Consider the following 5,591-nt stretch of genomic DNA (forward strand, 5'->3'; position numbering starts at 1 on the left):
GTTTTTAACAACCAAACAAATCGCCCTTCAGTTATCTCAAAATGAGAAAATTCAATCAAAGTTCTTGTAGCGTTGGAATCATTCTCTAAGCTTTCTCTCACTAACAGCTGCCTCACGATGGGTCTTACCCAGCACTTTATGAGCGTCAGCCACAGATTAATTCATATTAAAGCAGAAAATTAAAACTCGCCGTGAATGATGAGAACTGGGCTCGTAAGTGGATATGTTCAATCCACAATAAGCTTATGATGTAATCACAAATGGCTAGTATTTTGATAGCTTGTTTAAAAATGCCTAAGCTTACGACATGCGTGACAAAAGTAATGATCTTGATTTTTTTTTTATCTTTCGATGTTTTTTTTTAAACAACAATATTGTCTCCTGCGGTAGCGTTCTCACTTCCCGCGCCCGGGTTCCCGGGTTCGATTCCCGGCGGGGTCAGGGATTTTTCTCTGCCTCGTGATGACTGGGTGTTGTGTGATGTCCATAGGTTAGTTAGGTTTAAGTAGTTCTAAGTTCTAGGGAACTGATGACCATAGATGTTAAGTCCCATAGTGCTCAGAGCCATTTGAACCAATATTGTCTCCTTCAAAGTAGTTGAAATGGCTCTGAGCACTATGCGACTTAACTTCTGAGGTCATCAGTCGCCTAGAACTTAGAACTAATTATACCTAACTAACCTAAGGACATCACACACATCCATGCCCGAGGGAGGATTCGAACCTGCGACCGTAGCGGTCGCTCGGCTCCAGACTGTAGCGCCTAGAACCGCACGGCCACTCCGGCCGGCTCAAAGTAGTTCCCTTCGGCAGCTGAACACCAGCGGAGTCGTCGTTCACAGTTTTGGTAGCAGTGCTGAAAGCCGGTAGGGCCTTTAATACGTCAGTCACGTTCTTTTGAATGTTCTCCAGAATACCAGAATTACGTGCTCTTCAAACATTTTTCGGCTGTGGGAAAAGTAAAAATTACAAGGACTGAGATGAGGTGAAGGCTTGTGGAAGTACAGAAATCCCTTTTGAGGTAAAGAATTCCGTGACAGAAGAGTGGCTTTGTGACATGCGGTGTTGTGACGATGCAGCATCCACCTGTTTTGCAAATCTTCGGACAAAATTTGATTTACTGTAAAAGAGTTTAAATTCAACAGGTTATCCACCATACTTTTCGTTAAAAGTTGGTGTAATCTCACAAGAAAATGGTTCAAATGGCTCTCAGCACTATGGGACTTAACATCTGTGGTCATCAGTCCCCTAGAACTTAGAACTACTTAAACCTAACTAGCCTAAGGACACCACACACATCCATGCCCGAGGCAGGATTCGAACCAGCGACCGTAGCGGTCACTCGGTTCCGCACTGAAGCGCCTAGAACTGCTCGGCCACAGCGGCCGGCGTGATTTTCATTCTTTGTAGACGCAGGATTTGGATTCACACTTAAAATCCTCACAAAAAGTATGGATGGAACTCCACGTATAGTATGTCAGTACATGTTTTATTGTCAGAGGCTCCTTTTGCCATATGAAGTAATTTTAATTAATGACTACGCATACCGCAATTCAACCATTACATTTGCGATACTAGTTAATCAAAAATGGTTCAAATGGCTCTCAGCACTATGGGGCTTAAAATCTGAGGTCAGCAGTCGCCTAGAACATAGAACTACTTAAACCTAACTAGCCTAAGGACACCGCACACATCCATGCCCGAGACAGGATTCGAACCTGCGACCGTAGCGGTTACGCGGTTCCAGACTGTAGCGCCTAGAACCGCTCGGCCACTGCGGCCGTCCAGGGGAGTGTACACACAGATTTAGGCCTTTGCTACAGTCCGATCAACGAACGACTGCTGTCTGCGCAGGTGGAGGGACGGACAGGGGCTGCATTGTTGCCCGTAGCAAGTGACAACGTGTGTATACGTGCTGTGCTCTTGAAGAAAGCATGTATCCTGAAACTTTGTTCTCTCGCTTGCTTAGTAGAATTTGTCGCTTACCACCACCGTCAGCAACTCGCAAAAAATCGAATAAAAATTCCATTGGCTGACTATTCTGTCGGTTCTTGGTAGAATATATTGTATACAGGGTGAAAAGTATTTAAACCGACAAACTCTAGGAGGTTGTAGGGGACATCAAAACAAATAATTTTCCCTAGTGTCATTTTTTCCTATGAGGATTGTTTAAACCAGTGGAGGCCGCATTACGATCTTCAGTTGTTAGACGGCGCATTACGCTCTTCAGTTGTAGGCAACTGCTGTTCACCAGTGTAGTAGTGCACTGTCTCTGTTTGCTAATGGAGCGATACACCTGGAGTGAGTACACTGATATGGTTGGTGCGTACTACGTAGCGAACCACAACGGACGAGCTGCGCAGCGGGTTTATCAAAAACAATATCCTAATCGCCGTATCCCGCATCATACGACCTTTGCTGCTGTGTACCAACGTCTACGTGAGACCGGGTCATTTAGCACATTACCTGGACAGGGACGCCGTCTCACGGTAAGAACGCTGCAATTTGAGGAACCTGTCTTGCAGCATGTGGAGCGGGATCCATCAATCAGCACTCGTGCAACTGCACGTAACATGGGGACGAATCAGACGAATGTAAGAACAGTCCTTCGAGAGCAATTGTTACGTCCATTTCACATACAGCGTATCCACAACCTGGAACCTGTCGATTATCCAACCAGAGCACAGTTTTCGCAGTGGTAACTTGAACAGTGTGAAATGCATCCAACATTTCCATCCTCTGTGTTTTTTACCGATGAAGCAACGTTTGGGCGTGATGGAGTCTTCAACATTCACAATTCGCATGTTTGGAGTGAGGATAACCTCATGCCACAGTTACTAGCGCTCATCAAGTGCGGTTCTTCGTTAATGTGTGGGTCGGTGTTCTTGGGAACTGTTTAATTGGCTCGTATCTGCTATCTAGGCCATTAAATGGCAGGCACTATCACAATTTTCTCGTCTCCCCACAAGACAACGCATGTAGTTCCAACACGACGGGGCGCCGGCACATTTCAGTCGTCGTGTGCGTCGATTCCTTGACCGACGGTTCCCAGAAACGTGGACTGGCAGAGGTGGTCCTGTACCGTGGCCTGCTCGATCCCCAGTTATGTCCCCTCTGGACTTTTTTGTGTGGGGAGAGATGGGCAACCTTGTTTGCTCAACTCCTGTTGCATCAGAAGAGGATCTGGTTTCCCGGATAGTAGCAGCAGCAGGAACAATTCAGGATACTCCTGGAGTTTTTGCCCGTGTCAGACAGAACATGATCCGACGGTGTAGCCTTTGTTTACGTGTCAATGGAGGCATTTTTGAAAATCTACTGTCACTGAAATTAGGTTGTGTTAATGTGTTGTCTCTTGGCCATAAAAAATGGAAAAGTGTTTGTTGGTTTAATTAATTTACCGCCAGAGAAATCTTCCTGTACCGGTTTAAATACTCCTCATAGGAAAAAATGACACTAGGGAAAAATATTTGTTTTGATGTCCCCTACAACCTCCCAGAGTTTGTCGGTTTAAATACTTTTCACCCTGTATTATGAATGAAACACACACAACACGGGTGTAATAAACAACTAAAAACTAAACTTAACTCTTCCCTAACAGGCCATCAAGACCCATTGGTACCGACCTGCCACCGTGTCATCGTCAGCCCACAGGCGTCACTGGATGCGGAAATGGAGATGCATGTGGTCAGCACACCGCTCTCCCGGCCGTATGTCAGTTTACGAGACCGGAGCCGCTACTTCTCAGTCAGGTAGCTCCTCAGTTTGCCTCACAAGGGCTGAGTGCTCCCCGCTTGCCAACAGCGCTCGGCAGACCGGATGGTCACCCATCTAACTGCAAGCCCAGCCCGACAGTGCTTAACTTCGGTGATCTGACGGGAACCGGTGTTGCCACTGCGGCAAGGCCATTGGCTACTATATTTATTATTTGTTACATGAACCGGTTTTCGGCTGTTACGCCATCATCAGGTACAAAGATAAGTGTGTGGTGCAGTGGAATTTTGTTGGATCAAATATTTATAACTAGAGCATGTACAGAGACTCTCCATAAACAGAGATGAAAACGTTAATGCTAGAATAGGAATAAAACAAGCGAGGCTATTTCAGTGTAAATTCGATGTGATATTATTTAACTAAGATAAAGTATGTGACTCATTAACTAATGAACTACAGAAAAACTGCAACAGTTGTACAGAGAACAACTTAACTGAACAATAAGCTTTGCTGAGATATTCCAAAGATGTGGCTGAATAAAATAATCTTGTCTTTAATAGATCACAAATTACAAACAGATATGATACAATAGTGACTTTAAGCGAGCGAGTGATGTCTGTCAACTCGAGCTTGATACAGAATGACCAGACACAGTTCCTTTCATCACCACTTCTAACAGCAGGTACTACTCGTAAACCCATCCAGGCCATGCTATAAATTACCCCTCTTTCTCACATGCTCCATTTCCTCTACTTCAGTTACTATAATTTCTCTTGTTGTCTGAAAAATTTTTATTTTGTTTAATCACTCACCTACATAATATCAGTATTGCACCTTATGTGTTTGTAATTTATGAGCTGTTAACGACAAGATTAATTTGTTCAGGTACAGCTTTGGAACATGTCACCAAAGCTTATTGTTCAGTTATTTTTCTTTTACATACAACTGTTGCAATTTGTCTGTAGTTCATTAGTCAATGTGTCACATATTTTATATTAGTTAAATCTACATCCACATCCATACTCCGCAAGCCACCTGACGGTGTGTGGCGGAGGGTACCTTGGGTACCTCTATCAGTTCTCCCTTCTAATCCAGTCTCGTATTGTTCGTGGAAAGAAAGATTGTCGGTATGCCTCTGTGTGGGCTCTGATCTCTCTGATATTATACTCACGGTCTCTTCGCGAGATATACGTAGGAGGGAGCAATATACTGCTTGACTCCTCGGTGAAGGTATGTTCTCGAAACTTCAACAAAAGCACACACCGAGCTACTGAGCGTCTCTCCTGCAGAGTCTTCCACTGGAGTTTATCTATCATCTCCGTAACGCTTTCGCGATTGCTAAATGATCCTGTAACGAAGCGCGCTGCTCTCCGTTGGATCTCCTCTATCTCTTCTATCAATCCTATCTGGTACGGATCCCACACCAGTGAGCAGTATTCAAGCAGTGGGCGATCAAGTGTACTGTAACCTACTTCCTTTGTTTTCGGACTACATTTCCTTAGGATTCTTCCAATGAATCTCAGTCTGGCATCTGCTTTACCGACGATTAATTTTATATGGTCATTCCATTTTAGATCACTCCTAATGCGTACTCCCAGATAATTTATGGAATTAACTGCTTCCAGTTGCTGGCCGGCTATATTGTAGCTCAATGATAGAGGATCTTTCTTTCTATGTATTCGCAGCACATTACACTTGTCTACATTGAGATTCAATTGTCATTCCCTGCACCATGCGTCAATTCGTTGCAGATCCTCCTGCATTTCAGTACAATTTTCCATTTTTACAACCTCGCGATATACTACAGCATCATCCGCAAAAATCCTCAGTGAACTTCCGACGTTATCCACAAGGTCATTTATATATATTGTGAATAGCAAC

At 44.2% G+C, this 5,591-nt stretch overlaps 1 pseudogene; it reads right to left on the reverse strand.

The window, feature by feature from the left end:
- Positions 1 to 3,791: 3,791 nt before the first annotated feature.
- Positions 3,792 to 3,909, reverse strand: LOC124719273 (annotated as a pseudogene).
- Positions 3,910 to 5,591: the final 1,682 nt, after the last annotated feature.

Source organism: Schistocerca piceifrons, chromosome 10 (genome assembly GCF_021461385.2).
Source record: "Schistocerca piceifrons isolate TAMUIC-IGC-003096 chromosome 10, iqSchPice1.1, whole genome shotgun sequence".
In the NCBI taxonomy this organism is placed as follows: domain Eukaryota; kingdom Metazoa; phylum Arthropoda; class Insecta; order Orthoptera; family Acrididae; genus Schistocerca; species Schistocerca piceifrons.